The sequence below is a fragment of the Lolium perenne genome, chromosome 7, assembly GCF_019359855.2.
Source record: "Lolium perenne isolate Kyuss_39 chromosome 7, Kyuss_2.0, whole genome shotgun sequence".
Lineage (NCBI taxonomy): Eukaryota > Viridiplantae > Streptophyta > Magnoliopsida > Poales > Poaceae > Lolium > Lolium perenne.
Window position 1 is genome coordinate 331,752,454 of NC_067250.2, and position 9,650 is coordinate 331,762,103.

Below are 9,650 nucleotides of genomic sequence, written 5' to 3' on the forward strand. Positions count from 1 at the left end.
ACCGCACTCCCCGATGGCATGCTCTTCCAGATCCTCGCGCGCCTGCAATGCGCCCTCGCCGCCGCGCTCACCGGCTGCCCTCGCCTCCCCGGCCTCATCTTCTGCGACGTACTGCAAGCGCAGGTGGCGTATCCTTCTGTGAATTGTCGTATTTTCATGGATGGTAAACTGGTTTCAGTCATCATGCTCATTATTTTTTTCTGGGTGGGGTCCACCATATAAATCTTAGGGATTTTGACGTAATTTCCTGTTTATTTTGTGTTCTGTTGTCAACTGAGCACTGATGCGTATTGGAAATCTAGGTCCTTCAGGATCCTTCGGTTGTCCCTCTCACAAAAAAAATATCTCTCTCATTCTTGGGCTCGCTCGCTCGCACCTCCTGCGCACAGACAAACCATGCACAACAGTCAACATCACTCGAAAAAGGGGAAACACCATAAATAACAGCGGCCCCGTGACTGCTCTCCCTTCGTCTCCTTCCGTGTGATCTCTCTTCCTCCGACTTTCACTGGACGGGCAAACACATGTGTTGTCTAGTAATAATAAAAAAAAGTAAAAAAAGACCTATGAATCTATGATTAAATAGGTTAGACTAGGGTTTTGCCCAGTACTACAGATCAAGTTCAAAAAAATCCAACTACGGGGTTTAGTTTTGGCCTGCTAATATAAAATTAAATAATTTGAACTAGTATTTCTCTAAAAAATCATTTTGGTATGCATTGTTACTCAAATTTGGTATGCATGAATACATAAACCGAAAGTTTCCGAATGCATAAAAAATTCAAAAAAATCATTTGAACTAGTAGGGTTTCATACCTAGTTCTGGTTACACAGGCTGTTCGGGCCTGCAAGCATAAACCGAAACTTTCCGAATTTAAATCAGGTTTTCTTTTGTAGGTGCCACCCGATTTACTAAAACGATTTTACAGGTTTCAGGTAATCCAGGTCCGGTAAATTTGGGTTCGGGGTTTTATGCATGCCCACGGTGAGTTGAATCCACCATTTCGTCGCGAACAAATGATCATTCGTGCTTGTCTTCTTCTTGCATCAAAAGATACACACACGAGAAAGAAAAATGGCGTGCACGTACGTATCCGGCCGGACTGCGCGCTGGCATGGAGTCGGCCGTCCTTGGTGATCACATGGATGGCATGGCACGCACCATGTGTTTCTCTGAATCTCTGCACGTCCATCGACTATGTGGTGGTGCGTGACATAAAGTACTGACGGACTGAATGATGTTGATTCGTTCCCTTGTCACCTCGCTGCCAGTGCAGTGCAGTGCAGATTGCAGAAGCAGCATCGCACGCATTATTGATGGCGTAGCAGGCAGAGCTCTGTTGACTGGGGAGATATGTTCGGACAGTGTGCTTGCTCTGTTGCTGGCTGATGTAGCGTGATCTAAAACAACGACCCATTCAATTTGATTTGGTACGTCTGGATCACGTTGTGGATAGCAGTTCGGCATGTTATGCCAATGCCCGCAGCGACACGATTCATTCGATCGGGGCGTAGAAAACAGGGATTATGTTTGGAGCTGTCTGGAGTTTTAGCACCGGTTATGCTACCCAAGGCTTTAGCACCGATTCGTGCGGCCGGGTGACCTTTAGAGCATCCCCACTCGTTGGCGCTCCCCACGTCCAAATCCGGCGAATTTTTCGTCCGGATGGGAGGAAGATTTGGCGTGGGGAGGAGTAGTTTCCCAGTCGTGTGCTCCCCAAGCGGCGTTTCTCGGGGAAAAAGAGGATGGCTCGGGGAATCCGGACGAAAGAGAAGACACGTGGGCGTGGGGGGTTGTTTTTGCTTGGCCGGGCGGCCCCGAGCGCGCCCCGGGGGGCCGGGGATGGCGTGGGCTCGCCGGATGGATGAAGGGTCAAATCCGGACGAAAACGAGGAACCGGGGGCGCGACTGGGCCGAATTTCGCCGTCCGGATGGAAAAAACGTCGCTCGGGGGCCTCGTCGGGGGGACGAGTGGAGATGCTCTTAGCATCGGTTCGTGGCACGAACCGGTGTAAAAGGTCTACCCTTTAGCACCGATTCGTGGCGCGAACCGGTGTTAAAGGTTTTTTGCTCTCCACGAATCCCACTCAGCCCCCCGTGAATCGCCTTTTTTAGCTTTGTAAAAGACAAAAGAAAAAATACTAGAAAATTAAAAAAAATCTTTTGAGATTCCTGTATGTTACGCAACATACTATTAGGGGAAATTAACAAATTTGAATTTTGACTTTTTTTGCAAAAAAAGTTTAGAAAAAGTAAAATTGCATTAACTTCTGCATACGATGTCGAGAAAAAATGTATAATATATCAAAATGATCGTGGGAGAAAATTACATCCGAATTCACCCGAGTTTACCCAGTTAGCCAATTTTTAGATTCTAAAAATTCTAAATAGAAATATGAAAGCAGAAAGATTTTAGTTTTTGCTAGAAATTCAGTATTTTGTATTTTTTACTTTTAAAAAAATTAAATTAATAATTTCTTCCTGCATAAAGATTACTATTACTTAACCATAAAGGTTAGCCAATTTTTAGATTTTCAAATTTTCAGGTTTTAGGTTTTGCAGAATTTTTTTATTGTTTATTTATTTATTCAAGATTATTATTACATCATTACTTTTTTTATTAAAATAATTATTTGGAATTCAAACAATAAAGAAGTGTGATATCGTGACCAACATGTTAATTGGATTGATATAATACTAATATCAATAACATGCGGGCGAAGCACTTGAAAGCGGGGATGGGAAGGAACTCGAAAGTTAAGTAACTGAAATACTAGAAATTCTGAAGAAAAAAAAGAAAAAAAGGGAGTGAAAAATAATTAGAAAAAAATTGGATAAAAAAATGGCACCAGTAGCGGGTTCTGCCGCGGCAGCGTTTTGGGGCATTTTCCTGCCGCGGCAGACCCTTTAGCATCGGTTCGTGAACCGGTGCTAAAGGTCCTCCCACCCGGGCGCTCGGCAGCCGCCACGTGGTGCCCCTTTAGCACCGGTTCTCAACACAACCGGTGCTAAAGGGGGAGGCTTTAGCTCCGATTGCGTGGCAACCGGTGCAAAAGCCCCTTACGAACCGGTGTTAATGCCCCGTTTTCTACTAGTAGCTGGTCATTTTGGCTCGTTGGTCGGAGACAACAATTCAAATTGAATTCAAGTAAAAAACATGCAGCGCGCACAATTTTGAAAAATATTTCATTCATTCAAACATAATCACATAGGAAAAAGTAAGAAAAAACAATTAAGCCCTAGTTACCAGCTCCGCCATGTTTTTCGTCAGTGGTGAGGTCGACGAACGGCGGATGCGTCCAGGACCCCTGCTGCGCCCATGCACAAATAGTTGGCGGCATGCACTGCGACGGAGGCGGCATGTGCTACGGCGGAGTCGGCTGCGGTGTGTACTACAGAGGAGGCTTCACCATCTGACTGTCCCACGCGGCCTGCGGCGACGCGTGCAGTAGCAGTGGTGGTGGCGGAGTCAGCGAGGCAATGTGGTCCACCACCATCGCCGTGATGCGGACGACCACGTCCACTTCGCCTCCTCCAAGGCTCGGGCGATGGCCACCTCCTTGCCATAGTCGTCAGGCAGGGGCGCCACCTGCATCACCACAACGGGAGGCGCGTCGTCCTGTTCCTCGTCACCCTCCTCCTCCTTGTTATCCTCGCTGGCCGCGGTGGTGAGGACGTCGTAGCTCTCTCCGGGCTGAAATTCCCTCACCTCCCTGATCCCCGTCGTGCCTCGTGCTCCCACGCCAGAAGTCGACGTGCAGGTAGGCGCGGTCGTACCACAACGCTGACGGTAGCATTGGATGCGGTGGCACATCTCCTCCTCAAGCGAGGCCCGTCCGTTGGTGCAGGCAACACCGCCACCCTGGTTTTGTTGAGATGCCAGCCGCCAGGCAGGGAGAAGTCTCGGTGCATGCACGGGTCTGCCTGTGCCCACCGTCGCTGGCACTCCAGCACGGGTACGTCTAGCATGTTGCGTTCCCGTGGCTGGTGGAGCGCCGCCGCAACCGCTTGCGGCCCGACGAAATATGTCGCTCGTGGAGGCGACGACATATTCCGGGTGCGTGCAGGTGATCGTCTGTTGGAACTAATCTTGTTAGTTAGTGTCTGATTTTAGTTCATGCATGTATTAGATCAAAGATAGCACGTAGGCTGCGGCAAGTACATACATGGGTACATGCAAGCTGATGTGTCAGTGTTAGTTAGCTGGCTATATCCAAGGCGCATTGCGTTTGGCCGAGTCATGTGGTAGACGTTCAGAGAGAAGTAGTAGTCGTTAGTTCTGACATGTGCTAGCTTCTAGTGATCAGCATTGACTTGGTAGTGCCTCACGTCTGTGTGCATGCACTCGGTAGTGGGAAGTGATCGAGTGAGTATAGGATCAGGCCGTTGTGCCTGGCATGTGTGCGTGCATTGTGTCCTATTTAAGCACTGTAATCAGTTTGGTTAAGTATATGAGAAAGAGTGGAAAATGTAGCACTTGTGGTTGGGAGTCTCGCGGCAAAGCTTCTGTGTTCTTCCTTGATACATGTGTGTGTGTGTTAGCCTGGGTGTGTTCTTGTGAGAGAGTAGAGAGAGGTTGAAGAAGAAGGGGAGCTGCATGTGGCAGCTCCTACATTTGGTATCAGAGCCTCGTGCGATCGAGGTTGGAGTCTCCATCATCGTCAAGCTGCGTCACGAGCGATGGAGGAAGGTATGCTGCCCGGTAAGTTGCGTCATCGGCGGCAAGGAGGTGATGGCCAAGGTGCGGAGGCCATTACCGCGAGAAGTTCATCGTCCATGTCCGAGTCGTCGACAAGGTGCGTCATCGGCGGCAACATGGAGGCGAGTCACCGGCGAGTTGCGGCACCGGTGGCGAACATGGAGGCGAGCCACCGGCGAGGTGCGGCACCGGCGGCGAACATGCGGCATCGAGTGTGTCATGGCGACACGCTCGCGGTGAAGGCGTAGGTGGTGCGTCTCTCGTCGAGGCCAGCAACGGCGACGGCAATCGGCGTGACAAGATGACATTGGCGGCCGTCTCCGTGTTGCCCCGATGGCACCGTCGATAATGGGCTTCGAGAGAGGAATAAATAGTAACAAGATTAGAGAGGTGATTGTTGGAACTAATCTTGTTAGTTAGTGTCTGATTTTAGTTCATGCATGTATTAGATCAAAGATAGCACGTAGGCTGCGGCAAGTACATACATGGGTACATGCAAGCTGATGTGCCAGTGTTAGTTAGCTGGCTATATCCAAGGCGCATTGCGTTTGGCCGAGTCATGTGGTAGACGTTCAGAGAGAAGTAGTAGTCGTTAGTTCTGACATGTGCTAGCTTCTAGTGATCAGCATTGACTTGGTAGTGCCTCACGTCTGTGTGCATGCACTCGGTAGTGGGAAGTGATCGAGTGAGTATAGGATCAGGCCGTTGTGCCTGGCATGTGTGCGTGCATTGTGTCCTATTTAAGCACTGTAATCAGTTTGGTTAAGTATATGAGAAAGAGTGGAAAATGTAGCACTTGTGGTTGGGAGTCTCGCGGCAAAGCTTCTGTGTTCTTCCTTGATACATGTGTGTGTGTGTTAGCCTGGGTGTGTTCTTGTGAGAGAGTAGAGAGAGGTTGAAGAAGAAGGGGAGCTGCGTGTGGCAGCTCCTACATCGTCGAGGCGGAGAGGTCCGACAGCTGCGCGACGAGGGCCTCGCCTCGTGGCCGTTGGCCGTCTTTTTCAACCACTTCGACATCTTCACTTGCGGTAGGGTGGCGGCTCTGGTTTGCTGGCTTGATGCATCTCCTTGTATGATGTACGCATCTCCTACACAGTCCTGAGTGGGATAAAGGTAGCAGCAAGCTAACGAACGCTCATGAAATGGTCGTGCACGTGCCACGTACCCTGTCCCGGCGTTGAATCGGAACCACGTCCACCACCACCACCACCCATGAATCCATGATAATGCAGCGAGCCCCTGGTTTTCCATATCGCTGCATGCATATACATACACTAGGAATTGTGTTGATGTTTCGTTAGAAAAACATGGCAAATCATGTGCCATATATTATTCACTCACTAATGAATATATTTCAACAGACGAAGAATATGATGGCGTCGGCAAGACTGCAACAACATTTTTATCAAGGTACCCCTTAGTTTAAAGCTTTCCAGTACATATATATTTTGGATATCCGCAACAAATAAATGATTTTCTTTGTTTTATCATATCAAACATTTCGGACATGATATTTTAAGGATGAGTAAGATTTTTCCTTTTGTAGTAGCTGTTAAATATATGTATTCACATCTTTGCTTTTTTTTTTTTTAGATTCCACCAGATTCACAAATAAACAATTTACCTGCATAATCCCAGAGTAGTTTTTATACTTCTTTGTAATGTTGACCATGTAAAGTTTTAAGTAACCATTTTACTAAAAGGGTGTTACTATTATAGGTCCTCGATCTTCTTTGTTCTACTTCCGGGTTGCTCACAAGGACACATCTTTGCTAGGTGCTCGAGTAAGATGCCGATCGCCTATGAAAACTATGAATACATAATCCATATCCATGAGAGAAGGTTCTTTGTCATCTCTTCAAATTCGTATTGTTGCATGATTCGTATGCACATCTATTTTTGTAAGTTGTTTCTTGATTTTCAACCTGACCAGTATGCATCATTGCACGTATTGATACAAAGCCATATTTTCTGGAAGAGACAAATCAAATTACAATCCTCTTTTCAGAAGTGTGATCTTGCAGTGAGCTCGGCGAAGATCTACTTATTACATAATTATTTGGAGAACATGCATGTTAAACTACCTAAAGACATGTTAAACTACTTACGATATAAGAATAATTCTGAAACTACTTCCTTTTCCTTCCTGATTCTTCCTCTTGCAGATTTTAGTTGAGCTCATTGCCAAGGGCTGAAGTGTCAGATTTTGTTGTAAATGTGGCCACATTGGTAACTATCTGTAACCAAGGTAGTTTGAAAGTTTAAAAAAGTATAATTAACCAACCCTGTGTCGCTGCCACTTGGATCAAGTGTTACCAGCTTTTCGCTTGTTCCTTTGGTTGAGGAGCAACCAAATGAGTACCGTGTTTATGAAATTGAAAGCTGAAATTAAGGAAAAATATGATGTGCACTCTCCTAATATATTTGTGTTGAGATAGTAACAGTTGACCACGATCTATGATATTTTAGTGTTTTCAGTCTCTGCTTTGGTTTTCTAACTAATACTTGTTGGACTAAACTCTGCACTAAACCCACCTGTAGTTTTTCCTTTTCTTCTCATAAAAATAACTGACCGTTGTGTGAGCCTGTTCATGACACGGTCATAGTGTGATAGGATTAGTTTCCTTGTTTTCAGGCCGCACCTCTCGCACCATGGGATGGCATGGAGCAATGCGCGTCGTGCGGCAGTAGGTATCTCGTTTTGATCTGGGCATTGTGGGATGGCACGATAGTAGGCTCAGTCAGCGATGATCTGAAAACCTCTCGTGTTCATCGTCTCTGTTCTTCGTGAGCGTGCGAGAGAGACAGGAGAGATTCAGAGCGAGGGAGAGTGTGTGTGTAGATTCGACAACAACATTTGGTATCAGAGCTGCCAGGTGGGATGTCGACCTCCGCCGATCGTGCGGCGGCAGCTGCGGAGAAGCTGAAGGGGACCCAGTTTGCGGAGGCGAGCTCGGGCAGATCAAAGCCGCCGCGTCGCACCTCCGCGTCCCCGCTCTCGCGACGTGGTCGAAGCCTGGTCCGTGGCGGCGGCAATGAGGTCGTCGTCAGGGAGATCGTGCGTGAGAGTAGCGGCGGCGGTGGCGGCAACGTCACCTTCCCCACTCTCACCAAGACGAACTACCAGGAGTGGCGGATCCTCATGAGGATCGCGCTCCAGGGCGCTAGTCTCTGGGAGGCCGTCGACACAGGCGACGCGTCGGAGCGCCAGGAGCGGCAGGCCCTCGGTGCGATCCTCCGATCCGTTCCATCAGAGATGGTGCCGGCGCTCGCCGCAAAGGACGACGCCAAGGCTGCATGGGACATGCTTACAACCATGCGGATCGGCGACAACCGCGTACGTGAGGCGCGTCGCCAGAAACTCCGAAAGGATTTCGAGGGCCTCAGGTTCAAGCCAGGTGAGACCGTCGAGGATTTCACCCTCCGCATCTCTAACGTTCTCTGTGAACTACAAAGTCTTGGCGACAAAACCTCGGAGCTCGACGCAGTGCAGAAGGTCCTGCACGTCGCGCCGAAGCAGTACTGGCAGATGGCCTGCTCCATCGAGACCCTACTCGATTTGACCAAGCTATCGCTCGAGGAGCTGAGCGGACGCCTCTCAGCAGCGGAGGGCCGCGGCTCACCCGAGCAGGAGACGGGCGGGCGTCTACTCCTTACTGAAGAGGAGTGGGCGGCACGCCAAGCACAGCGTGGCCAAGGTGCGTCATCAAGCAGCAAGGGGAGTCAGAAGCCGAAGCCACCTGGTGGCGGAGGCAACAACGACAAACAAAGGGCTGGCGATGGCGCGCCACGCCGCGCCGGGAACTGCCGTTACTGCGGCAAAGCTGGACATTGGGCGAAGGAGTGCCGAAAGGCGAAACGCGATCGGGAGAAGGAGCAGCAGGCCCACCTCGCGCAAGCCGCGGAGGAGGAGGAACCTGCGATGATGATGGCCATCGTCGCCGAGGCCGCGTCGCAGCAGTCCGTGTTCCTCAATGAAGAGAAGGTAATTCCTGTACCTTCCCCGGATGGCCTCTGGTATTTCGACACTGGGGCAAGCAGCCATATGACAGGGCTACGCCACGTCTTCGCCAAGCTCGACGACACGGTGCATGGCACCGTGAGGTTCGGCGACGGCTCCGTCGTCAACATCTGCGGAAAGGGATCCATCGTCTTCCGCGGGCAGGCTGGCGAACAGCGTGTCCTCGCCGACGCGTACTACATCCCCAGCCTGCGGAGCAACATCATCTCTGTGGGGCAGCTCGACGAGGGCGGGTACAAGGTCAGCATCGACAACGGACTGATGACGATCCGCGACCCTGCACGCAAGCTGCTCGCCCGCGTCAAGCGTACCGGGAATCGCCTCTACACCGGCATTCTCACGCACGATGTGCCAACGTGCCTCATGAGCAAGACGGAGGACATCACATGGCGGTGGCATGCACGTTTTGGTCACCTCCACTTTCGTGCACTGCACGCGCTCTCCCAGCGCGGCATGGTGCGCGGCCTGCCCAGTGTCGATCGCGTCGAGGAGTACTGCGATGGATGTGCACTTGGGAAGCAGCATCGAGCTCCGTTCCCTCGCACCTCAAGCTTCAGGGCGGAACGAGGTCTCGAACTGGTCCATACTGACCTGTGCGGCCCAATCTCGCCGGAGACACCGGGGGGGAACAGCTATTTCCTCCTCGTGGTTGATGACTTCAGCAGGTATATGTGGATCGAGATGCTCAAGGCCAAGAGCGATGCACTCCAACGTTTCAAGAAAATCAAGGCAGCGGCTGAAGCGGCGGGCAACTGCAAGCTCCGCGCATTTCGCTCCGATCGCGGAGGCGAGTTCAACTCCGGCGCGTTCCAGGAGCTGTGCGAGGACGGGGGCATCAAGCACTACACGACGGCACCATACTCTCCGCAGCAAAACGGAGTCGTCGAGCGGCGGAATCAAACCGTCGTGGAAATGGCACGGTGCCTGCT

The 9,650-nt window shown here is 50.3% G+C and overlaps 1 long non-coding RNA gene across 1 annotated transcript; it reads left to right on the plus strand.

The window, feature by feature from the left end:
• The first annotated feature begins 4,090 nt into the window (after positions 1-4,090).
• LOC127314189 (uncharacterized) lies at positions 4,091-6,824 on the plus strand. Its single transcript, XR_007859474.2, has 3 exons — positions 4,091-5,728; positions 6,062-6,110; positions 6,420-6,824. It is a non-coding gene; the product is annotated as an uncharacterized lncRNA (long non-coding RNA).
• The last annotated feature ends 2,826 nt before the right edge of the window (positions 6,825-9,650 follow it).